The sequence below is a fragment of the Eublepharis macularius genome, chromosome 6 (assembly GCF_028583425.1).
Source record: "Eublepharis macularius isolate TG4126 chromosome 6, MPM_Emac_v1.0, whole genome shotgun sequence".
NCBI classification, from domain to species: Eukaryota; Metazoa; Chordata; class Lepidosauria; order Squamata; family Eublepharidae; genus Eublepharis; species Eublepharis macularius.
In genome coordinates this window covers 102699703-102727158 of record NC_072795.1, presented here as the reverse complement: position 1 = coordinate 102727158, position 27456 = coordinate 102699703, and the positions used below count along the sequence as shown (strand labels likewise).

General features: G+C 43.2%; 1 protein-coding gene across 1 annotated transcript in view; it reads left to right on the top strand.

Moving 5' to 3' along the window:
• Positions 1-21729: 21729 nt before the first annotated feature.
• The window catches only part of PCGF5 (polycomb group ring finger 5), a 55663-nt gene continuing 49936 nt past the window's right edge, over positions 21730-27456 (top strand). The window contains exon 1 of the mRNA XM_054982621.1: positions 21730-21821. The gene's annotated coding sequence lies outside the window, so the exon portion shown is untranslated. The remainder of the gene's footprint in view (positions 21822-27456) is intronic.

The following is a 27456-nucleotide window of genomic DNA, read 5'->3' as shown; positions in this document are numbered from 1 at the left end:
TTCCAGATACACATTGGCAAGGCATTATTCTATCTGCAATACAAGAACAACTGTATTTAATTTGTTTTTATAAACAGTCACATTCTGCTCTTAAAATTTTGTGAATTCCCATGGATACTAACACGAAAAATATATTATCCATTAAAAAAAAAGGAAAACACAAAAATTACTAAAACTGTAGTTTTTAGCTCATGAGACCGGAATGTCAGCTGCCTGCTGGGGTTTCAGGTTTAGAAAGGTTTAAAAGCAATGTATTAAAATGTTAAAATAGTATTGAGGTAGATCCCCTGATCTGCAGATACAAGGATCATAATCCAATCCTGTTTCTTATTTCCCCTCCACCCAGCAATCCTTTCTGACCCCAAGAAAGTTTATTTCTAAGCCAATGGGCTTAGACTGAAGTAACTCTGCTTAGGATTTCACTGTTAGAGCTCAAAATGAAAAGTGGATGTATCTTGTAAAAAATAAGCAACTGTATTGTGGCATTTTGTTGCTTGGCTTTATTTTGCTGAATTAGGAAATGAATTTCTTTGCATCAGTGCCAATTATCATTGCCAACTGTAATTGATTCATTAAAGCAATTAAATTATTAAAGGTTAGGCTAGGTTTTAAAAACCTACTGAATCAAAAAGCCTTTACACAAGCATTGTTTGAAAATAGTTTTTTGGGTTTTTTTAATATGCAACTCTATTTGAAAGAAATTGCTGTCCGGGCCAGGCACAGGATTTGGCGGGGAGCATTTCAGATTGCAGCAGGAGGACAGAGGCAAGAAAGTTGTGTTCTGTAAGTGTGTATTCCTCCACCTGCAGAAATACTCTTTGGGACCTAAGTTAATAGTTTTCAGTTTGCCTAGTAGTCCTAGAACTTCACCTCTCATTACTCAGTTCTTTGTACTTACTTCCAAAACAACAGCTCTGATGCAGGAGTGTGCCACACATTTGCCAGTGGAAACAGATGCAAAGAATTCATTCAGTTTCCCTGCCATCTCCCCATCTTCGTTAATCAATCCTTTTATTCCTTGTCATCCAAAGGCCTGTCCACCTCCCTTTGGGCTTCCAGCCCCAGGTTAGGAAATTCCTAGAGTTTTGGGATGTGAAGGCTGGAGTGCAGCTTTTGGGGAGGAGAAGGATCTCAGCAAGGTACAATGTTTAGAGTCCACCCTCCAAAGCAGCCATTCTCTCCAGGGGAACTGATCTCTATTGCCTGGACATCAGTAGTAGTTCCAGGAGATCTCCAGCCACCACTTGGAGGCTGGCAATCCTAGCTTCCCTAGCCAGTTTCCTACTCCTGATATATTTGAAGACATTTTTATGGTTTTAATGTTTTTAGCAATCTGCTGATTTGCTTGCCTTATTGTCTCTTTTTGCTTGCCTTATTGTCAACATATATTTGTTTTGCCAGAACTTGTGCTCCCTTCTGTTCATCAGATCTGAGAAACTTTCTACTATTTAAAGAAAACTTTATGCCTTTTATGGCTTCCTTGACTTGGGCGATTAACTGTGTGTGCATTCTTTTAGATTTATTGGTTCCTGCCCTGAGGAATGCATTCTATTTGGGCCTCATTTGTGTAATTTTAAATACTTCCCAGGCTTCCTATAGGTATTTTATTCTATTAATTCATTAATAATAATTTATTAGTATATGTATTTAAAATTGTCACCTTTCTACCAAAATAGGGTCCCCATTGATATGAACATTTAAACAAAAATTTTAAAACAACATTTTAAATCAATTTAAATTTAAAACTACATTGAAATAGTATAAAAATAATTCAATAAACACAAAGACACAAGAGATGGGCACGAACTGAAATACGAACCAAAGTTCGCAATGATCCGGGCCAGTTCGTGGTTCGCAAACCAGCGGTTCGTCAGAACCCATTTCTAACGAACCGCCACAAATTTTAGGTTGGTTCCTTTGGTTTGTTGTATTGTTTCGTCACTGCACACAGCCTGGCACCAATCAATCAGTTTCCTAGGCAATAGAGGATGGACTTCCTGCAGACCTTCTGCTGACCCAGAAGTGGTCTTCTGCTGGCTCGGAAGTGACCTTCTGCTGACCTGGAAGTGACAGTTTGCTTACCTGTATGTGACATTTTCACAAACCAAATGAACTGGTTTGTGAGCCGGGGCAGGTTTGTGAAAGTCCATAGTTCATGGTTTGTGAAATGCGATGAACCATGAGCCGCACGGTTCAGGTTTTTTCCACTTCATGCCCATCTCTAAAAGACACAATACAAAGAACAGGGAGGAGGGCCAATAACATATATTGGAGGTATGCCAAAAAAAAAAAAAACTCTTTGCCCACTGGCAGAAGACAGCAGTAGAAGATGACAGACAAATCTTCTTAGGGAAGGAGTTCCAATGTTTTGGTGCCATGACTGAAAAGGCCCTTCCTTGGGTTGCCACTAATCTAGCCTCAGATAGTTAGGATCTAAAGAAGGGCCTCTTAAGATGACCAGAGTGAACAGGTAGGTCCATGCGGTATACTGCCCTAAGCCATATAGGGCTTTAAAGGTCAATACCAGCACCTTAAATTGGGCCTAGAAGCAAACTGGAAGCTGGAACAAGACTAGAGTGATATGGTCCATATGACCTGCTCCAGTCAGCATTTTGGCAGCAGCATTCTGTACCAACTGGAGCTTCTGGACAGTTGAGGAGCCCCATGTAAAGTGCATTGCAGTAATCTAATTTAGATGTTACCAGGGCATGTACTACAGTGGCAAGATCTTTCCTGTTCTGGAATGGCCATAGTTGACTCACCAGTTGAATCTAGTGAAAGGCACCTCTGGCAACCGCTGCCATATACTTATCCAACAAGAGGCTCGGGTCCACCGCACCCCCAAGTAACAAACCTGCTCCTTTAGGGAGAGTGCAATCCCATCTAGAACAGGAGGTAACAAATTTCAGACCTTCCCTCCACCAGTAGCACTGCCATTGTGTTGGAATTGTTTCAGCTTGTCAGCCCGCATTCACTCCAAAACTGCCTCCAGGCACCTTCAGTCTTCTTTTGACTAGTCTCCTCATTTCTGTCATGTGCCCTCTTTTGAAATCAAAACAGATCGTTTTGATCCTTGGGGGAAAAGCTTTTCATTAGATTTTATTATTTTTAGATTTTATTATTATCTCTTGTTATCTATCTATTATTATTATTATCTCTCTTTTGTCATGAAAATTTTATGGCATTTAGCTTTGACATGACTTTACTGTACATTTTTATTTTGTGGGTGGGTGGGTATGTAGATGAGGTGGTTTTACTTTCTGTAAGTTGCTTTGAAGAAGCAGGATATAAATATTTGAAATAAAGAAATATTTTATTTATTTAACAAATTCCTTTCTGCCCTCATAAGGTCCACCAAAGCAGCGAACAAATTAAAACATAGATAATAAAATCTCATCTTAAAACCAACAAAAATATCATTAAAACAATTAAAACCAAAGCTAAAATACATACAAAAACATAAAAAACAATTAAAACATTGGGTAGGAAGATGGGATCACTGAGAGAATGCCAAACAAACCTGAAAAAGACTTTACCCGCTGGTGGAAGATGGCAACAGACGAGGCTCTTTGGGGAGAGAGTTCCAGTGCACAGGAACAGCTTTAACACGGCATTGATTAAGTAAGGGCATGTATACCTCCCCCATCTCCGCATCGAATCTAGCTAGGTCATGCCTTACACCAAACTCCTCATTGCTGTTTGCAGAATGATTCATCCCATTATTATAAAGATGAATAGTTCTGAATGCAAAATGCTGATTTTTTTCCCTACAGATTATATCGGTACTCTTTTGTATTACGAACTATTAAACTGCTGTGCAATGGTACGTCATTGAGCATTTGTTCCCACTTTTTGATGAGTAGAGCTGGATGAAAGACCTTTTTTATGCTGCTGTTTTGCAGATGGTAAAGATGGATAAGTCTGGATTATTTCAGCAGAGGGAGAAAACAAAACATTTGTATTAAACAGCTCAAGCTTCAAGGAAGGTGGGGGAAGGTTCTAAGATAGGAGAAAAGGTGGAGCTGGAATCAGTTTTGTAATTTAATGGAATTTCAGAAGCCTGGTCCCAAGGAGGCATCACAGTTATTTATTTATTTGTAGTATCCAAAATGTGTGTACTATAATGGTTCTCAAAGCAATTCACTGTAAAGAAAATCAACTGATAGGAGAGCGATGTTGTTCAGATAATGATGCATCCTTTTCAAGCCTATCTGAGCACTGGAGAAGATGTTTTCTGAACATGGGCATCTTGTTGATCTGAGGCAAAGAGAGTGCCTTTTAGAACACCAAGTGCTGCTGAAGGTGTCAAATGAGGGCTGTTGTAGATAAAATACCTCAAATTGACTATGGTGCCTGAACATGATTATATAGCCACCATTATGGGCGAAATAGGGTTGTCTATACTACCCTGGCAAAGGCCAGAAGAGTTTGAGGGTGGTGCATGGGGAGGGTGGCATTTGGGGAAGCTGTGATATGACTTCTGGGTGATGCTCTAGGAATTTCCCCATTCTCTATGGAAGCCCTTTTCTGGCCATTACACTCTGCTGTCAGGCAAATAGCAAACCTAGGGAGAAACATCTGCTCCCTGTCCCCAGAAGGATGCCAGGGTTACTTGTCTCCAGCCAGATTTTTTTTGCCTTTGTTGGGGTATGGCTTCCTCATGCAAGGTAATGTCCTACTGCCATAATTCCTGTCACTCGCCCCCTCAGCTATGACAGTAACAAATGTTTTTGCACAAAGTGGAGGCAGATGTTCTTCAGTGACCACCCCCTGTACTCCAGGCACTCCTATGGCAACCTCTCCTCCACTTTTGAAGAGCTTCCTGCATTGTCTGGTATTCCTGCACCTGTAAGCAAGAAGCAGGACCAAAATGTAGCAGGTGGGGCTTCGGAAGCTCCACACCAAATTAACAAGGAAGGAACAGAGTGTAATCTCTACAGTCCAGATGGTAGAGCTTCTAAAGTCCTGCAATCATCAACAGATTTCAGGTTTGCAGATGGGACTATCTTGCAGGTATTCCAGGCAGAAAGCTGCACAACACAGTGGGACTGATGGTGTGGGGAGGGTCACAATGTGTGCTTCATTTTCCTGTAACTGTAATTATAAAATCCATTGTCAAAGCCACTATTCTAAAATTATACCAACACTGAAGTAATAATTATTATTATGACCCACTTCAATGTGTGAGCCTTGAAGTTACACAAAATGCTTCATCAGAATGAAGAAAAATGTTTCCTAAACAATTGTTCTTATTCATGTACATAATGTTAAATGTGATTTATTCTCCTCTGCCATTTTGTATTCAGTGCATGAAATGTGGAAATGTATTTGTAGGTGTAATTCAGTTTAGAACAGACAATGTGCTAAGGTTTCAAATCTTTTTTGATACAAAGCCATAATGGAGAAGCATGTAGAATGAGATGATAAAGAGGTACAGCATGCTTTCACGTAGGGCTTTTGGCAACCCAGAGATCATGTTTTCACACAGTAGAGAGAGAGAGTCCTCCTATAACATGATGTTGATGTGCATTAATTTCTAGCTATATGTAAGAGGACCATAACACATAATGCTATATTTTGCTGCCTCTAACACAGAAAATGAGATTATATCAAGGTACTGTATGTAGAGCTGTGAGAAACCCAGCTGTTATATTTTCATACAAATTGATTGGAGAGGTAGGAAATGAGACATGTGACCTGGACTTGCAAAATATACATGAAAGAACGGTAGAATACATTAGCAGCCCAAATGGAAGAGATAAATAGACCGGGAATTCTGGGGTGTATTGCTTTTATAAACACAGCTTTCGTATGCTATTTAGTCTTTCTTGACCAAAGAAGTAGATTGGTTCCAAAGCTGCAATTCTAAAATGAATAGACCTGCTTATAACAACAGCAGCAACAACAATAATAATAACAGTATGCTTATATACTGCCCTTCTGGACAGATTAGTACCACACTCAGAGTGGTAAACAAAATCAGTGTTGTTATTATCCCCACATACAGCTGGGGAGCTGAGCTGAGAGGAATGACTTACCCAAGGCCACCTGCAGAGCTCAGGGTAGTAATAATAACAGGCTTCCTAAGGAGGTGGTGGGCTCTCCTTCTTTGGAGGTTTTTAAGCAGAGGCTAGGTGGCCATCTTACAGCAATGCTGATTCTGTGAACCTAGGCAAATGAGAGGGAGGGCAGGAAGGGTAACATCAGTGCTTGCGGCCCCTGGATAAGACCAATCACATCCTTGGAGTCAGGTAGCAATTTTCCCCAGGCCAGTTTAGCTAGGGATCCTGATGGTGTTTTACCATCTTCTGGGCATGCAGTAAGAGTCACTGTGTATGTGGGGGGGGGGGGGTAACTGTATTTCCTGCATTGTGCAGGGGGTTGGACTAGATGACCCTAGAGGTACCTTCCAATCTTATGATTCTATGATTCTATGAACATTCGATCTATATACCACACTTCAATAGAGGGAGTCAAACCAGCAGAGTGCTGATTTGCAACCCAGCCACTTAACCACTATGCTACAGCAGTTTGGGACTGCTCCCACAAATGTGTGAACTGAGATCACATCAATTTATAATAGTTACATGTAAAAGCAATATAAGTGTGTGCTATTTCTATTTTGTTACCTTGAGTGAAACACAGGGATGAGATAGTTTCAGGTAGGGAGCTATGCTGGTCTGCGGTAGAACAGCAAGATTCAAGTCCAGTAGCACCTTAAAGACCAAGAAGATTTTCAAGGTATAAGATGTCGAGAATCAGAGCTCTCATTTCTGACAAACAGAGCTTTGACTCTTGAAAGCTTACACCGTGAAAATCTTGCCAAAGGGTATGATGATGTCACTTCCAGAAGTGACATCATCGCACCTGCTGGGAGCACGCTCACATGTAGTGCACGTGAGGAGATCAACCAGAGTAAGGGCCAGTTCCCCCCACCTCCCACCAGGAGGGTAAGGGGACCTGGCAATCCGATTAATAACCCAAGGAAGCCACAAAAAAAGGGGAAAAGGCTTCTTTTTAAAAGAGGAAGGTCTGCCTCAATGAAGTGAACAGAAGGGAGAACAAGAGTCTGGCAAAAGAACTGTAAGTTAATAACTAGACATGAGAAAAGAGAATTTGAGGAGTAGATTGCTAAAAGCATGAAGAGAAACAACAAACATTTCTTTAAATAAATCCAGAGCAGGAAACCTGCTATAGAAGCAGTGGGGTCTTTGGATGACCAGGGAATAAAAGGATTGCTAAAGAAAGAAGGGGGAATGGCAGAGAAGCTCAAAGAATTCTTTGCATCTGTGTTCACTGTGAAAAGTGTGGGACATGTACCCACGCCACAGCCACAATTTTCAGGAAGGAAGGCTGAAGAACTGAACCAAATTGAGGTGATGAGAGATGAAGTTTCAGACCTGTTTCAGAAATTCAAAACAAGTATGTCTTCAGGCCCTAATGGCATACACACAAGAGTTCTTGGGGACCGCAAACGAGATTGTTGATCTAGTAACCTGTACATGTAACTTATCACTAAAATCAGCCACTGTACCAGAAGACTCAAAAGTAGTAAATGTTACACCAATTTTTTAAAAGGGGTCCAGAGGGGTACCAGGAAATTACAAGCCTGGACAAACCAAAAGGAACTAGCAACAAAATTCCACTGGTTGTCACCTATAGTTCCCAGCTCAAATCCATCCAACATATCATCAGTGATCTAAATCCCATCCTGGAAAACAATGCCTCTCTCTCACAAGCCCTGGGTGGAAGACCTCTCCTTGCCTACAGACAGCCCCCCCAACCTTAAATGACTCCTCACAAAACAGCTAACAGAGTCATCAACACAGGTACCAGACCCTGCAACAGACCAAGATGGCAACTCTATTATATACCAGAACTTTCAAAAAGCTTTTGACAGGGTACCTTATCAAAGACTCCTGGGTAAGCTTAGCAGTCAAGGGATAAGAGGATAAGAAGAAGAATCCTCTTGTGGATTAAAAATTAGTTTAAAAACAGGAAGCAAAGAGTAGATATTAATGGACAATTCTCACAACTGAGTGAAGTAAGTAGTGGGGTTCCATAAGGACTAGTATTGGGCCCAGTGCTGTTAATTTGTTTATAAATGATCCGGAACTAGGGGTGAGTGGTATAGTGGCCAAGTCTGCAGATAACACCAAATTATTCAGGATGGTGTATACCAAGCCCAACTGTGAAGAGCTCCAGGAGGATCTCCACAAATTGGGTGGGTGGGCGGAGAGATTGTTTGCTGTGTTTTAGATAGTGTATATATTTGTAAAACCTTTAAATAAAAAAGTCTGGATTTCCAAAATCCTGTCAAATTGACTACATTCATTGAGAACCTCATAGCCACAATGGAAATAACCAAACAAAATTCACCAATAACCTCACAGCTCATTGCTTTTTCAGTCTTCTATAATTTAATGAAAATATAATTTTAAAAGGAGTGTGAAGCTATACAACTCCCTGAAAAGCTATTGTTGGTCTCTTATGTCATGTTGACCGCTACATCACTATGTGCCAAATTAGTTTATTATGCTCTACTACTGAGAAAGAGAGAGGCTAGATGTTTGGATTAAAAGGAATAGAGAACAGATGCAGAAAATGCAACAACAGAAAAGAACGAAATTGCAGTAATTAAAAACTAAACACCACAATCTACCGACTCGAAAACACAGCCTGCAGATTTCATATCCTTGATCTCCAAAGTAACCAAGGGTGGAGAAGGAGCATGGTTTTCTTGTGTTTCATCCTACAGAGTTTGTGAATGAAAGCTAAAAATAGCTTTAAAAGTTCTGGCAATGCATATAGTTAGCAACCATATCTCCTGAACTCTTTTAGCAACACAAAGATTTAAAATATTTCCCTACCTCATTTGCCCTCTCTCATGCTGTCTTCTGTTTTTATGTTGCCCTCTGCACCTCTCTTCCTGCTTTAAATTCAGTTGTTTATTTATAACCATGGTCAAATCCACATTCACCCATTACCCGCATGTTTATCGGATATATTCCGTTTGCCTCCAATCTGCGATTTTTTCCTCTTCGTTCACATTCTTGCTTCCAATCCGTCTTTCTCACGCGTTCCTCCAGTCACACGGCCGCTCGAAAACCGCTTTTTTGGGTGGGACCTTCTTTCCCACCCATTTTTTTAAAAAAAATTTGAGCGCACTTTTCCGTTATTTCGATCTTGCCTTATAAAGAAACATCATTGAAGATAATGATGCCTCTCTTTCCCCCACTGACAGCACTGATGGCTCTCTCCCGTTTCTTTTTTGGAAATTTGGAAGCACGTGGGAAGCTTTCGTGGGCATTTCCTATGCAGGACAGTTCAGTGCCTGAATTTTACTGAAGTTTCACTTCCTTGGAGTGTCATTATTTCGATATTTTGTAATTTCGATATTACAGTAATATAAAATAAAAAAAATAAAAAACAGTTAAAAAGGAAGTTTCGCGAGTCCGTTCTGAGGATGGATTCACCCCAAAATGATTTTTCAAACTACCAGATTTGATTCAGAAACAGCATAATCAATAAATCCAATGCTATGAAGTCAAAAACAGTCTTTTGCAGACTACGGAGCACTTGCAAGTTGAATCAGACAATAGGAACTCTCGGAACGGCTGGAGAGACTGGAAGGGGGGGTGGTTTTTAAAAAAACCACATAAATTGCGCATTGGCCTGTTCACGGCCACCGTGAAACTCCTGTTGAAAACCTGTGACCACATATTCGGGAGAAATGCGAATGAAATGCGTCTGTTTAATGAGGTAATGTGACCGGCACTCGGGACTGCGTGGGGAATGCGGGGAACATGCGACTTAGAATGAGTAATGTGGATTTGACCCATATCAGCCATACTGCAAAGTCTCAAAGTCTGTTACAATTTTTAATTGATTAAACACAACACATGGCTGTACAGGCCAAGGTTTAACATTGGCCACTCAATGTATCCCAGCTAAAAGCATCTTACCATACAATTTTTTAAATTTATAGGTAGCTTTTCTTCCTGAAACTCAGGGGGATTACAAAATTAGAAGGCAATGCAATAAAAAACAGTATAAGACATGACATACCATAAAGAATGCAAAAACTGGATTATAAAAATGACAAAACAAAGAATAAGGTAATATATACAATAAACAATGCACCGATCAATAATGCAAGCACGCTCCTGAATGATTCCTGTTTACTACAGTCCTGTTCCCTTTATACTGCTGAAAGATGTTCAGTCCTCCTGAGCTTTCACAAAACTCCAAGAAAGAGACCTCTATTTCCACTAATCTCCATGTATCAGCCTAATCCCCTTTTAAAGCTGTTTATGCATGTAGCCGTATTTTTTTTTGTCTATCCTGAATCTACTGCCCATCAATTTCATGCCCTCAAGTTCTAGTATTTAGGGAGAGGGAGGAAAAGTCCTCTTTGTCCACTCGCTGTACCCTGTGCATAATTTTATAAACCTCTATCATGGTTGTCTCTTTTCTAAACTGAAAAGTCCCAGGCTCTTCAGCCTTTCCACATAGGAAAAGTGCTGCAATCATCTTGGTTGCTGTCTTCTGCACATTTTCCAGCTTTGCAATATACTTTTTGAGATAAATCCCTTATTACCATTCCCTCTAAAATATCATATTTTAGAGAGATTGCATTATCGCATTTCTAAAATTACACATTTTGCTGATGCTGCAAATCTCTTTTTAAAAAATAAAATACTTTGCTTTGTGAAAATGTTGCCAACATATGGTGCTCCAGCCTCTTAATCATCTGACCCCTTAATCATCTGCCTTGCCTCCTCCTGTGCCAATCAGAAGTCTTGCTTTCAACTTTCCCAGCCTACTGGCAAGTCTGCAAATCATGCTCACTTCCTATAACTGAGCCCCCTTTCCAACTCCAAGATGTACAAACTACCAGTGCACAGCCAGCAGGCACATGGTCAGCACACACACCGTGCTGCAACCTTCCCATTCACTTGTTCTTGCTCATTTACTTGCCATCTATCTATGTGCTCTGGGTTCTGACATGTTGGTCAGACCCAGCCTCACTTCCTCTTTGGATTTATTGCTGCGGGATCACTCACTTGGCCCCCTTGACAAGCACTTTTCCTTGAGCCAGTCTGAGGATCAATGGAACCAGACAAACCAAAATAATTTCCACATGTAGAGAGGGACTATTCCCCTGCCCCATCGTCTTTCTCTTCTTTGCTTACTTCTTGCCCTCCCCTTTCTCTTATTCCTTGAGGAATGCATAGCTCTCTGGCAATAACTACTGGGTGGGTGCAAGAATTGGGCGCTATATCTGATCATTCCAATGTATTATAGCCTCTGTTTTCTTTTCTAACCCTGCTTTGGGGTTCTGCCACTTCCTTTGAGTCCCAAACCTCTGGGCACACCATATTCATCTTCATCCGAGCTTGGACCCAAGCCCTGTTCAAACAGACGAAGAAGGTTACACGTGCTGCCCTGAGCACATTTGGTAACACTCCACAGACCAGAAGGCTCAGAAATTATAACTGGCACAACCACGACTAAAAGGCCTCTTATAGAGTAATTCTGACATCTCTCTACATAAGAACTATGTGTGGCAGAGAAGAGTATAACGTAAGGACTGTACCACCTTTATTATGTAAATTGGAAACCCACAAGGAGATATGGGGGTGGGAGGGTCACTTCATTTCCCCCTGTATTCCCTTCCTGACACTATTTCCTCTTTCCTCTTGGCAGTCACCATATCATCTACCCTTTCCCTGATTCCTTTTCGCCTTCTCACTTACCAACCAATCTCTCTTTTATCTCCCCGCCAGCCTTCAGCTTGCTTGCTTGCTTGCATGCTTCCTTCCTTCCTATGGGGACTAAACACAGCTTCCATAATTCTCCTCTCCATTTTATTCTCAGAACAACCCTGTGACGTAGATTAGGCTGAGAGTGTGGCTGGCACATGGTCACCCAACAAGCTTAAATGGGAGAACGGGGATTTGAACCTTGGTCTCCCATATCCTAGTCCGACACTATAAGCTCTACTACACACTGTCTCTCAGTTACCCCCAGCACCATCCCTACCAGAGAAAGTCTGTTCAAGTTGCAAAAGTCATGTAGTAGCAAGTTGTTCAGGTGAGTTTTGTGGTGGCCCCTGCCAGGCTCAGTCAAGTTGTTCAAGTTGTGTGGCCCAGGCAAGTTGTATAGCATCAAGCTATAGCCACTACCACACTTGAGTGAGTTGTGCAAATTGCATGGTAGCAAGTTGACTGATGGGAGGGAAAGTGGCAGGGTAAAGCTAATCTCATCACCTCTCAGAAGCTAAGTAAGGTTGGTACTTGGATAGGAGACCACCAAGGAACCCTCTCCAGAGGAAGGAAGTGGCAAACCACCTCTGCTTCTCACTTGCCTTGAAAGCCCCTTGCTGGTGTTGCCATAAGTTGGTTGTGTCTTGACAGCACCTGCGTATGTATGTAAATTGTCTGCTGCTGCTGCTGCAGCTGCTGCTGGGTCTTCATGAGTCCTTCCTCCAAGGCAAGAGGGTAGGGAGCAGGGTTGGCCCAGAAACCGAAATAGCCTTGGAAAGGGCTCTGCCCCAGCCCTTTTATTGATGGTAACGAAGGTTTGAAGACACGCAATATTATTGTGGTTGCCTAGCAACCTCAAATGGCCACTGAGATCTCAAAAGGCATTCATCTCCTAAAGTTACAGACAATACTTCTATTATTTTTGGAGTTTTTTAACCCCAACCCCATGAATTTGTTTTAGATTTCAAAACTTTCTGCAAATCTGGGGCTTTTGTCTGTTCATGGCTCCAATCTCTGGATTTAAATATCCACCGATGGGGCCATGTTGAGAATTAGCTATACTTCATAACAACTGACTCCTAAATTTCACCAGAAAAGATGCACAAGTACATAAACAAATCTTTAAATTGTTTTATACACTTTAATAACTTCATTTGTTAACCTCCAGGATTTTGCGAGCAAAAAATCCATTAAGATGAATGAGATCCTCACATGTAGTGTTTGTATGCAGGACCAACAGTGCAGTCCTAAACTGTGTTTCCCAACGCCACTTATACCATCATTCTCCCCTCTTCCATTTTATCCTTGCAACAACCTTGTGAGATTGGTTAGGCTGAGAGACACAGAGAGAGAGAAGACTGGCTAAGATCACTCAGCAATCTCCCATGACAGAGCAGGGATCCAAACCTGGGTCTTTCTGATGCTAGTCCAGCACTCTAACCATTACACTATGCCGGCTCTTATAGGGAGGAAGAACTGGTATGAATGTCCTATCAGGTGTAATTTATGGCCTCACTTGCACCAAAGCACAAATGGCCTGGCAACCAATTTTCGAGGAAAGAAAAGGCCACAATGGGGATGATTTGGGAAGCTGTATCTATACAAGGAGAAAGTTAAGGCTGGGAACAGCTCTTCAAATTATTTTTTAGGACAAGGTTATGTAAAATAAACGTCATGGTCTTTATGATAGCGCTGGCTGATGTAAGAGCATTCATTTTGTTTAGTTATACAAAACTCTTCATCCTGTAGAAACATGCATTAAAAATATATTTTGCTAAATTGTTTTGGATTTCTTGTTTTCGGGAAAGCACTTAAAAACAACTATACTAGCCTAGTTCATTTTTAAAAATTTAAATCCCCAAACAGAATGCCTAACTGTTCTGTCCACAATTGGCAGGCTGACCTTATTTTGACCCATTAATCCAATGACTTCTCATGATGATGAATCCACTGTAATAGCTTTATACTTCAACATGTTTGCAAAGCTTTGCACTTATTATTATTCCTGGGAGGAGAAAAAGTAAAATGTCCTGATTGTAATCCTTAAATGACATCTGGACTTACAGGTGAACATTACTTGTATTGTTCTAAATGTCTTTATCTCCCTGTGGCATCTGTATGGGCATTTCTACAAGGCATATTTTGCTATTTTAGTAGCAAGTTGGCAAATGGCTCATTTCTATGTTTTTCTTAAGCCACTCAGCTAAGCAATACTTTGGTTGTTTCAACATTCAGCTCCATAAAAGGGTTTTGCCAACCGCAGATTTTATAGCTGCAAACCACACTAGTGTTGCTTGATCTAAAGATGTGTATCATCACAAGATTAGATGTACAAGGAGATGCAAGTGTTGTCATCTAGCTGTGATAAGAGAACTTACTGAAGTTATCATATGTTACTTAGAGGAAGCATATAAATGCTGGGAATTGAAAAAGTCTTATGGAGTAATTTTTAAAAAAGAGTGAAAACATTAAAGCAGTATAATTTTTAAAAATTCATTGCCAGACAAATGAACTCTTCCATGCCACATAATAGATAGGAACCTCCCGGGCAGAACAGATTTAACAGTTATGCTAAATTTATAATGGAAAATGCACAGCTAACTGCTAAATTGGTTGATTCCAGAGTTCTACAATACATACCCTATTATGTTGTTTATTGAATTTCCTAACCCTTTGGTGGTATGGACTTACTCTGTGTAACCCACTTTGAGTCCCAGTTAAAAAGGGAGACTACAAATAATGTAAACAAATAAAAAAGTAAAAATATAGTAATACACAATGTAATGGTTGGGTTGCTTCTAATATATGTATTATTCACCCTGTTGTTTGGGGGGGTTTCTAATGGCCCATGATCAATATCTGCAACTTCTGTCAGTTTATTGCACCCGAACACTCCACATTGGTTGCCAGGCCATTTTGATTCAAAGAAATGAGATCTGGGCAGCCCTATCATAAGCCCCAGTTGCCAGTGCATCACCAATTGCAATAGCACAGCTAGTCAAGACCTGACTCTAAGGAGCTGAAAGCATAGAAACTGCACTGGACCAACCCACACCCTCTATAGAGCAGAATGCAAGCAACATCAACCAAATATGGAAGCAGCCAACTTTCATGATGTCATAAGGCCGCTCCTCCTGAACAGAGTAAGGGAAGGAGCAAAGGCAACTCAACAGTCTCTGCAATAGGAAGGAATAAGATGTGCTCAGTAGAAGCCTGTAAGCATTCCAGTCCTGGGAGCTGCAGATGGGGGACCAAATCCCCTTCCTTTTGACAGGCCAACACACAGAGAAGAAAGTATGGCTACTCCAACCATAAACACAGCCATCTCCAAACTGCATTTGGCAGAGGAGAAAATCTCATCAGACAGCCATTTCCTCACAAGGGTTTTGGTACCAAGGGGGGAATAAGGGCTCAAGAAGGTATTTCCAAAGCAAGGAGAACATAGTCACTAACAAAAGAATATACAGCTGCACACTGAAAGAAGGCATTCTCACTAGGGAAAAGCACTCATACAGGAAACAGGAGTCAAGGGTTCAAATCCCAGCAAAGGGGAAGTTGTAAGGAAGGCAAATATCAGTTTCTAGACAGCAACAAACCAATCAGCAGCAAAATAGAAAGAAGAGGTAGGACTAGCACCCATACCTCGCACATTACACAGCAGTCTTCTGGTCACATTCAAGAGGCACACAGGAAATAGACACATCATGGGATATTTGGAATCCTCTGCTGGCCTTCATGTTGAAACTAAACAAATATACCAGGGCAGGAAAGACAGCAGAGAAAGGCCTAGTGCTGTAAAAAAGCACACCTTAGTACATCTCGTGTCCCAGATCCAGCCCTGCATGTGGCTAGCTATCAGACAGTCCTGGCACAGCTGTGATTTTGCTCTGTCAAACTCAGCCACTGAGGAAGAGCCAGTCATGAGGATTGGTTGCCACATACTATAACGGTCCCGCTTAGCATCTTCATATGTGGTCATCCTTGTACTGGAGTCATGAAGTACATTTTTGTGCCTGTTGTTAGTCATTCCAGCAATTCTTCCCACCATGAAGCCTATTTGGTTTATCACACCAACAGTGACATGGGGAAATGTGTGGCTCTTTTCCTTTGCTGCAGCACAATTCTGTGAGCACCCTTCCAGTGTGAATCCCATACTGAAGACAGCTGAGGTTAGTAATACGGAGGTTAGCCTAGCTGCCCCCATCTACCAACAACTATGAAAGGATCCAAATATTTATTGCACAGCATCACGAAGGGACTGTTACCAGAACTGCTCTTTATTATAATGGGGAATTAGCTGCAGCAGTCTGTAACTATTAATATTAAGCGAGGATCATAACCTATGTTTACGGAGGTCCCGATCCCAGACACTCTAGTGAAAAAGAGGCAGACAAGGAGTCAGGTCCAAACACGTGTATTGAGTGTAGCGTGAGCCTAGCTTGCACAATCATACAAAGAACATACAAGGTCTAAGAAATATAGCGTAGGAAATACAGAGACGTTCGCATTAGCTGGTTCCCAACGATGGTAGGGGGAATACTCACTTATCCTGGAGCGAAGCAGAGACGCAGCAGCGAGGGTGGCCCAATGCCAGCACTGGGACCACAGACGGACAGCAAGGAGGTCTGGATAGGGAATGGCCTGAGCACCGAGTGGTCTGGGAGACCAGCTTAAATACCCCAAAATGTACCCTGGGGCTGGTGCTGTACTTGGTGGTTCTCACAGATTAAAACAAAGGGTCTAATGGGCTACTGAATGGCTTGGATGGGCCACTTTGGTAATCAGATTGTGATAAGTGACACCTCAGGAAGAGGGGACAAAAGAGGGAGGGGGAAATCCAAGTGGGCTGAAAGGATGTTCCAGCGGACAGGGCTTGTCCTGATGTCATCAGCTTTGGAATGCGGAGGTTTCTTTGAGATGCATTCTCTAAGTGCTTGGGATGGTCGGCACTTAGTTCCTTCTCCGGGGCGGCTCCTAAGATATGCAGAGCGGGGCGAGGGGCTCTCGCTGCGGACGTGGTGTGCCCGCTTCGCCGAAATGGCTTCTCAAAGCAGTCTTCTTCCCAGGGTCTTCTGGCTGCCTGAGAACATGGATGCCGGCTGGGCATAGCTGGGGCTGGATAGCAGGCTGCCCGGTAGCGAGGGCAAGCTCGGCGACCGGCTCGCGGGAGGCTCCAGGCGGGAACTGACCAGGGAGCGCCTAGCCAGGCTCGCTGGAGGTTTCCCCGGCAGGCGCCCGGCTGCTAGCAGCGGCTTGGGCCCATATGAGGCAGGCTTCCATGGAGGCAGCGGGAACAACACTTTAAAACACAGTCCAAAGCAGGGAACAGGCACGGTCCGTGGCAGATGGCAAAGCAGGCACGGGGAACACAGTCCAAACACACACTGGGAATTCCAGATACAGGCCAGGGCAGGGCTTGCCCAGGAAGAGAGTCCTTTGTGCAGTTAACCAAACATGGAGTCAGTAAACTACACAGTCTATTGCAGCAGCAAGATAATTAGCAAGCAGGCAGGAAACTGACACGTGTATTAGAGCACACACGTGCAAAGCAGTCTTTGGTGCAGCAGAAAAACAGCAACGCAGGAAACTTTAACACAGTTCATAGCAGGCTTTAAAGCAGAGGAGGGGGCCTACTTGGCAACAGGACGTCTGAATGCAAGTCATATTCATGTGCTTGCCAACACTCATGTTCTTGCTAGAGTCTTGTGCCTTTGAAAACTGCACAGACAGCGGTACCACCTGTAGAGCCTCTATCCCTGCATGCTCTTAATAAGTACAGCTGTGCTGGTGAAATGACAAGTAATAACAACAACAACAATAACATTTAATGTATATACCACCCTTCAGGATAACTTAACGCCCACTCAGAGTGGTTTACAAAGTGTGTTATTATTATCCTCATAAGAACCACCCTGTGGGGTGGATGGGACTGAGAGCTCCAAAGTCACCCAGCTGGCTTCAAGTGGAGGACTGAGGAATCAAACCTGGTTCTCCAGATTAGAATCCACTCTTAACCACTACACCAAACTGGCTCCTCTGTTGCTAATCAACTTGCAATGATCCTGCAGGCAAGCTGGCACCTTGGTGGCCACTGCAGCTGTTGGTCATGTTGTGGGCTCTTACGGTCCTTGGTGCCCCTAACTCTGTTGGACTTCCTCCTAAAAGAAACAAGAGTAACAGGGACAATAATGAGTAATGCTGTGAAGGAGCAATGAACACCATCAGGGCTCAAACACCCATGGTGTGAACATAGTGGGATTCCCCTGTCATATTACATGAGCCCGTGAAAACTTAAAAATTAAATTAAAAATGTACAAAGTTTCAAGTTTTGTGCTTTTCATTTTTCCTACATTTCTTCTATTTTTAAAAATTGGTTAGCGGGGGGGGGGGCACAAGTAGGTATCTTGCCTCAGGCGCCAGAAACCCTGGCACCGGTAGTATAACCCTGGTAATATAACCCTGGTAATATATAATATAATAATATTCTAAAGCCCCACAGACTTGAACAAGAGTTTAACCCATGCTTAACCTTCCCTTACATAGAGGGGAGGGAAGGTAATTATAAAAAGTGACCAAAGTGATTGTGTTAAAAAACTGTTTCATCACTTTTTATAAAGATCCAGTGGTGTTTTGTCCCATCTGAACACAGAGGATCTTTGGTCACTTTTTATAAAAAGAAATGCTTTGATGACTGTAGACTATACTATGTGAATTGTCTGTTGCTGTAAGTATGCTTCTATTGGATAGTCCTGTGCTGTTTTATATTTTGTTTCAACATTGTTGTTGTTCTTGTTGTTGGGTTTTTTCCCTTCACCTCTATATTGAATTTCTTCTTCTTTTCAAATTTCTGCTATCCTTATCTTATTGTATTGTATTTGAAAGTCCCAGCCAATATTTGTATTGATTTATATTATGTAATCCACCTTGAGTATCGATGAGAAAGGCAAACTATAAATAACATAAATAAAATAAATAAACATAGATAAACAGTGTTGGGAGTGCAGTTTTAAAACTTCAAAAAAAACCCATCAAAAAGCTTGGGAGCATGGTGGAATGGGAAGTTATGTCCTTCGTCATTAGAGATGTCACTGAGCCATCTCACTATTACAGAGGAAATGCTGATGAAGGGAAAATGTATTTTCCTCAATGACAAAACATTGCCAGTTGACCGCTGAAAAATATAAGATCTCTGCAACAGAGGGAGATTCCTATTTCATGGGGGAAAGAGGAATTTAGATTCCCGGTGATGAAAAAGACCAGTGTTGTATAATGGTTAGAGTGTTCAAATAGGACTGCGGCAACCCAAATTCCAATCCTCTCTTTGCATGAAACATTATTGAGTGAACTTGGACCAGTTTTTTTCTCTTTTTCTGTCTCAGTCCAGCCTCCCACATTGTAAAGGTAAAATCCAAGAAAGGAGAGAAGCACGTATCTGAGAGACAAAACCCGAGCTCTTCGGAGGAAGGGCAGGATAAAAAAATACTAAACAAATAAATATACTACTGAACATGTATTGCTCAAATAAGAATTAACTAGATCTACCATTCATAATCTCTCAGATATCTCTGTTTACTATATATTTGCATTGAATAATGAACTCCACCTATTGGTAAATACCAGAAACAAAGACTGTCAAATGGTTTCTAGGTTCATTTAATACCAAAGGAAACAAAGCAGCAGTAAAAGAATAAAAACCCTGAAATCTCATCATATGTATTTGAGGGTATATTCCACTGAATTTGTGGAGACTTACTTTTGAGAATGCCTGCCTAGAAGTGGGCTGTATGATCCAACTAAGCCAGAGGGCATCACCACATCTTGTAGCAGTAAAATCCATAGGTTATTTACATACTGTACAAAGAAGAGTTTTAGTTGTTCCACCCTGAACCCACAGCTTGCCATGACCCTTTCCTGGATGACCTATTCTAGTGTTGTGACAAGCTGGGGGGAGGGGGGGCACTGATACATTCATAATTTTATAAACTCCTTCATATGTCCCCCTCTTTTAAATCTTCTAAATCCAAGCTTGAATTTTGTGATTTACATTTTCTTGCTTGAGAAAATTTGGTAGTTATTTTGGACCCTTTTGAAACAGCTCTTGGCTACTCGTCAGTTTCCAAGTTCAGTTCAAAGTGCTGGTTATGACATTTAAAGCCCTTCACTGCCTGGGGCCCACACATCTCCTCCCATATGGTTCTGTGTGCCAGCTACAGTCTGTGAGATGAGACCTGCTGGGTGTTCCACTACTTAGAGTGGCCTGCCTGACTTCAACCTGAGCCTGGGCCTTTTCCATCACAGCCCTCACTCTGTGGAATGGGATTCCCAAAGGAGGATCCATTTCCTTGTCTTTTGCAAAACTGTTTTTTTTTTAAAAAAATAACAATAATAACAATAGTAATAACACTTGCAGAGTTAAGATTGGAAAACTATCTTTACATTGAGGCAGTAGGAGTTGAAACTGGCTTTCCCAAGGCCGCATCCAAACATCTTGTTTAGCCACTGCACAGCATTGTGTCTGTTTCTGAACTGACGGGCAGTCGTTTAGTTCTAAATACTTGCTGGGCAGTCCAGGGCCGTCTCTGACTGCCATAGGCAGCAGGAGTATGTACCTCTTGAAAGCGCATGCGCCCCTTGAGTGGGAGAGTGAATTTGAGCCGGAGCAGTGTAACATGTCAGATTCAGGGGACAGAAACGTTAAGTCTTGAGTGAATCCGGCACAGGATTGCCAGCCTCCAGGTGGTAGCATCCTATGCTGAAAAAAACTGAATTCCGGGAGGGGGGCGGGGGACGTGCTGCTGCGCAGTCCTAAACAGAGGGACGTCTTTCTGAGCCCATTGACGTCAATGGAGTTTTGAAGGGTTTTACTCTGCTGGGGCTGGAGAGGACAGAGCGAGCGAGATTTGTGTGGGTGAGTGCCTTGTGGCACATCAAAGACTTAACTGCTAGATTCAGATCCAGCGGCACCAAGGCTTAGAGACCAACTAGATTTCCACAATGTGAGCTTTTGAGGGTCAAAGCTCCCTTCGGCTAGCCCACTGAAATTTAGTAAGTCAGTTTTCCTCTGCATAGATTTGTCGAGGGAGGGGGAAGCTTTCGTGGACTAAAATCAACTATTTATTGTGATAAAACATTAGTCTTTCAAGGGCCACACTAGCAGCTCCCCTACCTCTAAAAGTCCACTCTCGCTTTTCCTCTGTTGCGCACTCATTCCCGGGGATGCTGTAACCCGCGGGGTACACTTCTCTCCAATTAAGTCCCATAGAACTTTAATTCCGAGTGAACATGCTTAGAATAGGGCTAGGTTTATGTCGCTGTCTTTATTGCTCCTTGGGGTGCACTCAGCTGTTGCTGGGGGTCGTGACCACTCAAACGCTGTATAGGATTTACAGCTAAGCGATCTCGGCAACGGCGAGGAAGAAGCCCAAAAGGGGCAAAATAAGGGCAACGGCTTCACTGGGGCTCAGTGAGCACGCGCGTGCAGGCTCCTTCCTCTCAAGCCCGGGCGTCGTGTGTGCAGGACCAGGAGCGAAGCGGCTGCTAGCGGCTGGCAGGGCGAGGGCGCGCGGCGGCGTTCGTCCTGCGATTGGTTCGGCTCTGCGCGCGCGCCGCCGCCGCCAGGGCCAGCCTGGGCGCCGCGTCTCCCCTCGCAGATCAAACTTACTGGCCTGCCGCCGCTATTCCCTTCGGGGCTCTGGGGCACCATGACAGTGAGAGGCGAGGGCGGGAGGCCGGCCGGGCGGCGAAAGGCTGTGCCCCAGTTTGTGTCCAATCAGCGGCCGGAATGGCGTGCCCCAAGCAGGGCAGCAGTGCGTAAACAACAAGCCCTGGGAAAGTCCTCCGCCCCCCGCACCGCTCCGCTCCGCGAGTCCTCCTTCTCGCTAGACTCTCCGCTGCCGCCGCCTCCTCCTCCCGCCCTTCTCTCAACCCCCCCCCCCAACCCCGTGGAACTCCTGTCAGCTGAACAGCAGCTTAACGCGCACCTCGCTCCTTGCAACATAGCCTAACTCCCGCGCTGCCGCCCCGGGGCGCTTCCTCCGGGCTGTTTGGGGGAAGGTAAGGGACCCGCCTGCCCCGATTCCGCCTCACCCCGCTGGAAAGTTGAGGGGGGAGGGCTGGCTGAAGGGAGAGGGCTGGTGGCCAAGAACGGCTCGTCTGTCATAACAAGTTGCTTAACGCGCTCGCTGCTGAATCGCGCCTTGCTGCAGCGCCAAAGGCGGGCTGGCGAGCGGAGCCCGCTTTGAAGGGGGCTTGTGAAGGGACTGGAGCGGAGAGTTAACTTTCTCCTCTTAGATGCCCCCTCCCCCCTTTAAGGAGCCTGCTTGATGTACGAGATCCGGGTCCAGTAGCCCCTTAAAGACCAACTAGATTTCCAAGGCATGAGCTTTCGAGAGTCAAAGCTCCGTTCGCCCGATATGTGAGGATCACCCCAAAAGTGGGGGAGGGAGGAGAGACGCTTTGGGTGTCAGCTTCCTAATGGGGAACCGAGGGCGGCGGCGGTGGCCGCGGCATCCCATCCTCTCTTGGGTAGCCGGCGTTTTTGCACTTGGCTGCTGCGTTGCTTCTTCCATTTCGGATTTTTCTAGCAAGAACGCCCGATGTCACTAGTTTCGGGAAGAGCGCGAGGTTTCTTGGCCGAAGCATCTGTTCCGAAGGGAAAAATCTTTCCAGCTCAGCGCTCTAAAGGCGGCTTGATCGGCTTCCGCTTTTGATTAGCTTGGATCATTATTATATAAGATGTCACCGGAGGAGGAGATGGAGGAACGACGCAAGTTCTGGCTGTGGCGAAGGGAGGCGTTCACACACTCCTGTGCGTTGCTCTCTCGGTGTTTACGGTTGTGATGGGCCAGTGCACCCCTCCCACCCAGGCGTCTGCCTGAGCTCACAAATGAAACTGACAGGCACTTGCTTTCGTGGGCATGTATACCTAGGAAGGGACAGTTCTGATGGCATGGGAGGGGGGAGGCTCTAAAATCTTGTCTATTCTTATTCTCATGGGATATGTAGTACTTCTACCCTTGCACTTTCCTAATGGAAGAAATATAGAGTTGGGTTGTGGTGGTGGTGAGGAACTCAATGTTGCTTCCTTTACAAAAAGCATCATATCTGATCCAAGCCCATGTTTTGGACAGAGGAACACTGGGGTGTAGAGTGGTTTGTGGATTACAACCCACGTGTGTTTTGCTTGCTAATGTGGGCCAGAGATGATGACTGAATGGATGAATCATCAGTTCCATGGAATAAGAACTGGTGGTGACTCATTTCTCTCTCTCTCTCTCTCTCTCTCTCTCTCTCTCTCTCTCTCTCTCTCACACACACACACACACACACACACACACACACGCATGCTTGTTGTAAAAGGTCTCCATGGTAGTTCTCAGTCCAAAATCGGGGGAAGAAGAAAGTGCCAGAAGAGCTTAAAAGAATCTGTAAATTGTATCCATTTTTATGCTACCAGTTTTATCTGTTTTATTTGATGACTTTTAAATTGATGTGAGCCTGCTTGGGGAGAGTGGACTATAAATCTAATGAATAAATAAATAATAAAAAGCAAAACAGTTTTCATGCCATCCTGAATACACTTTTCCTAGAAGTAGAACCTTCTTTCATTAGGTCTGGAATGTTAAATTGTAACCCTGAATGGATTGAACTGGAAGTTCGTTTGCCTCAGCAGTTTCTTTGCTTGCCATAATTTGAGGGGGAAGATGTGATTGGATGCTAATTTGTACCTCCTATAAGCCACTGATCCTTTTGGGTTTTCTTAGAGATTGTTCTGTTAATATTAATGTATTAGAAAACACTGTGGCTATTTGAGCTGGTCGGTGGTAACTTATTTTACCTCTAATTTAAATAGGTAAATTATATATAAAGGTAGATATTTCAAAACTGTCTTGCTGTTAAAGGATGGCTCTTAGCAAGAGCTTCTGTAGGCCACAATGCAATCTGGTGTAGTGGTTAGTGTCAACCATCTGGGAGACTAGGTCTAAATTGTATCTGATAAAGTGAGCTTTGCCTCATGAAAGCTTGTACCCTGGAAAATTTTGTTGGTCATTAAGATTCTATTGGACTCTAATTTTGTTGTACTACGATAGACTAGCACAGCAGCCCACCTGATATTAGGCTCAAATCCTTACTCTACTTTGGATTTTTATTGGCTGAACTTGGGCCCGTCACACTTTCGCAGCATATCCTGCCTCACGGAGTTCTTGTGAAGACAAAACAGTGAAAGGAGGACCATGTATGCCACTTTGGACCTTAAAGTAAGGGCAGAATAAAAATATACTAGATAATAACCCAAGAGTCAGTCTAGCTTTTTCAAAGTTAAGATCAATTTGATAGAAACAAATTTGTCACAACTAATGTGCACTCAAGTGATGCTTGAGTTGGATGGGGAGCTATGGTTGTGCGGGTCCTGAGGGCTGAAACTGCTGGAGAATTAAAGGCTGTATGCTCCAAGATTATTAACTACTATTTAATAAGTCAAAACTGTGGCTCAGTGGTAGAGCAGCCCCTTTCAGTTTTTAGAACTGGCTGTTAACAGGAATTCTGTGGGTCTGGAGACCTTCTGTAGGCCAGAGTAGTCATAATTGATCTAGATCAGTGGTCTTCGAGTTGCAATCCTTAGGCAGACTAAATACCCAACTTTTGTGTCATGCACCCCTATAGAGCGGCCTCTTTTTTGGCAGTTTTTTCAAGGATCTGCTGCTAGCATGCCTCTTTGCTGTATATACTCTGAGAGAAGTACCAGAGCAGAAAAGAAAAGTCTCTCGGTGGCAGACAGATTTTTTTTTAACATGGGGAAGTTCAGAGCCCCACCCCCACAAAAACTCTCTTCACTCTGTGCAGCAAAGCCCAGCCTGGAGAGTCCCCACCTCCAACAGTTGGGCCTCCTATGCTCTGTGAGCATTTGGGCCTGAAGTTCCTTTTCCTACAGGTAAGGTCATAACTTTGGCTGCTCTTGCAGTGTGACTGTTACTCCATGTGGCTGTGAGGTCATGTGTTTGTTGTTCAGTGGGTCCCACATAGCCCCTGTGGGTTAAATGTGGGTCCTAGCAGTTGAAGACCACTCATTTAGATAAACCTATATACTTACTTGGTATAGAGAAGCTTTGTATATTATTCTGGAACATCAATATTGGCCCATTTGTTGATACTTATAACAAGAGATTGGAGCTGTGGAAAGGCAAGACCGATCTTTCTAAAAACCTGAGAAAAGCCCCAGGTTCACAGAAAAATCTGAAATTAAAAAAAAAAATGGGGGTTAACCCCTCCTCAATAATAAAGACCGTTCCTGTACCTTTAAGAAAAGAGATCTAAATGGTCTTTGTGGGGACTATTAGATAACCACAGTAATATTGTCAGATTTCAAACCTTGATTTCTGTCAGTAAAAGGCAAGGGGACCCTTTTCAGGACCATTTTGGCTTCCTGGTCCCCTCCTACTCCCCTCCATCTTGCCCTGGAGAGGAACTCTTAGGGGCAACCACCAGACAATTCGGGGGACTCACCAGATAACTTGATGCCATGTGACTCATCTGGTGCCAGTGTCAGCCTTCGCACCGCCTGCATGACTGGACCAGGCACAACAGTGGCTACCACACAACTCTCCTGAGCAACATGCTACCACATGACTTTAATAGCTTGGTCAGGGAGAGGTTGCCAGAGGCATGGAAACACTGTGGTGTAGTGCATACAGTGTTGGACTAGGATCTAGGAGACTTGGGTTCAAATCCCCACTCTCCCATGGTAGCTAGCTGGGTGACTTTGGGCCAATCACTCTTTCTCAGCCATCCTAATCTACCTCAAAGAGTTGTTGTGAGGATAGCATGGAGAAAAGAAAAATGATGTGAGCTGCTTTGGGTTCCCACTGGGAAGAAAAGTGGGGTATAAATGAAGTAAATAAAGTTGAAGATTGGGGGGGGGGGTAATAAAAGAAAGGTTTGTTGGTGTGTGGGAAAGGGTGAAGGAAGCAGGGAAAGGGTAGAGGATATGGGGACTGCCAGGAGAACAGAAAGAGGAAACAGTGTTGGGAAGTCAATACAGGAGGAAATGAAGTCACCCTCCACAAGTCCTCATGGGTTCTTCGCTTGTTCTTGTATAATAGGAAAACACTGGAATAAGGGGGTCGCAGGTGACAAACTTGAATATAAATGTATCAATGATTGAGTCAGTCTGTCAGTAATCTTACTTGAGGAGCACTCTATGGTGGCTTTGGACAGGGGCTGATGTGTATATACACTGACAAGTTTCTGTTTTAAATCTCAGCTAAGCCCATTAACTTACTGGCTTCACCCATAATACTGAATGAGATCCTATGACTCTATTCTAATAGTGATGGAGCGCTCTTCTGTTGCAAGGAGACTTTCACTGATGGGAAACTCCTTGTACAGGAGAGCTGTGCCATTAGCAGAACAGTGTCACAGGATTTAACCCATTGTATTATCGTAAGGATTACGTACACAGATAAAATAGATGAAATGTGTTTCACTTATGGAACAAAGTGAAACATATATACATAAAATACATTTCTTGCAATCTTATAAACACTGTTGATGAGTTGCTTGTCCCTGCCCCTCCACCACATAGGCTGAATGAAGTTCCTTCTTATGTGGGCCAGGAAACCTCATGGCCACAGTAGTACAATGACTGCTCAAGGATGGTCCTGCATTTTGCAGGCCTTCTTTGCTTCCACTTTTGTGCTCAGGGGCCAAACAGAGAGTAGAAGGAGTTGATGTTCAGACGCCTTCCTATAGAGCCTGCAAAAAAAAAAAGGTCCAGTTCTCCTTCCTACCAATAAGATTTTATACAGGAAAAAGCAGTATAACTTGCTTTGTAAGCAGTGATCTATACTCAGGGAACACAGCTGTGGTGTGGCGTAATGGTCAGAGTACAGGTTTGAATCCCTGCTCATATCAGTGGAAACTTACATGCTTGATATAGGGCCTCCTGTTATAGTGCTGTATGTGATGAGAATGTAGCGTGATGGACACCATATAGGATGTTGCTGTAACTCTGTCCCTGTGAGATATCAGGTATGCTCTCACAGCTATATATGCTGGATTAGGGTATAATAGTTTGTAATAGGGTGTAAAAGTGTAATAGTTTCAAAATTAAAGTTTAATGGGCAATTGTAGAATATATTTATAATAGAACATAAATTACAGTTGTGGCATGGGGGGAGGGGCGGGAAATAGGATTTGTGCAATAATGCCCAAAAATATCTTTTGGCTAAACTATCATTGCTGAATTTATTCCAAGGATAGAAGATAGATTATTTTAGCAGATATATTTCTGCTAAAATATTTGCAAAACATGACTGCAGACGTGCCAAAGGGCAGAAAGTGGTATGAGAGGTTAAGGACGTTCTGAACACTGTTCCACAGAGCTGTGCTAGTTACATATGGATAGTTGTTTCTGTTTGAATATGAAAGAGCCAAACAAGCAAGGTAGTTTGCTACTTCACTACCTCACTAGTGAGACTAGTGTGGTGGGGCAGGCTTATACTTTATGCAGAATTCCTAACTGCTTAATCAGTAATAGGCATATTGTATCACCTCAATCCAATTCTAGCTGCATAAAAATAAGGCTGTTAAAAAGCAACTTGTATGAAAATAGAGATGGGGATGGAATTCCTGATCAGTATTGGTTAAGTTTATGGGCCACTGAGACACCAAGCCAGGAAACTAGAATGTT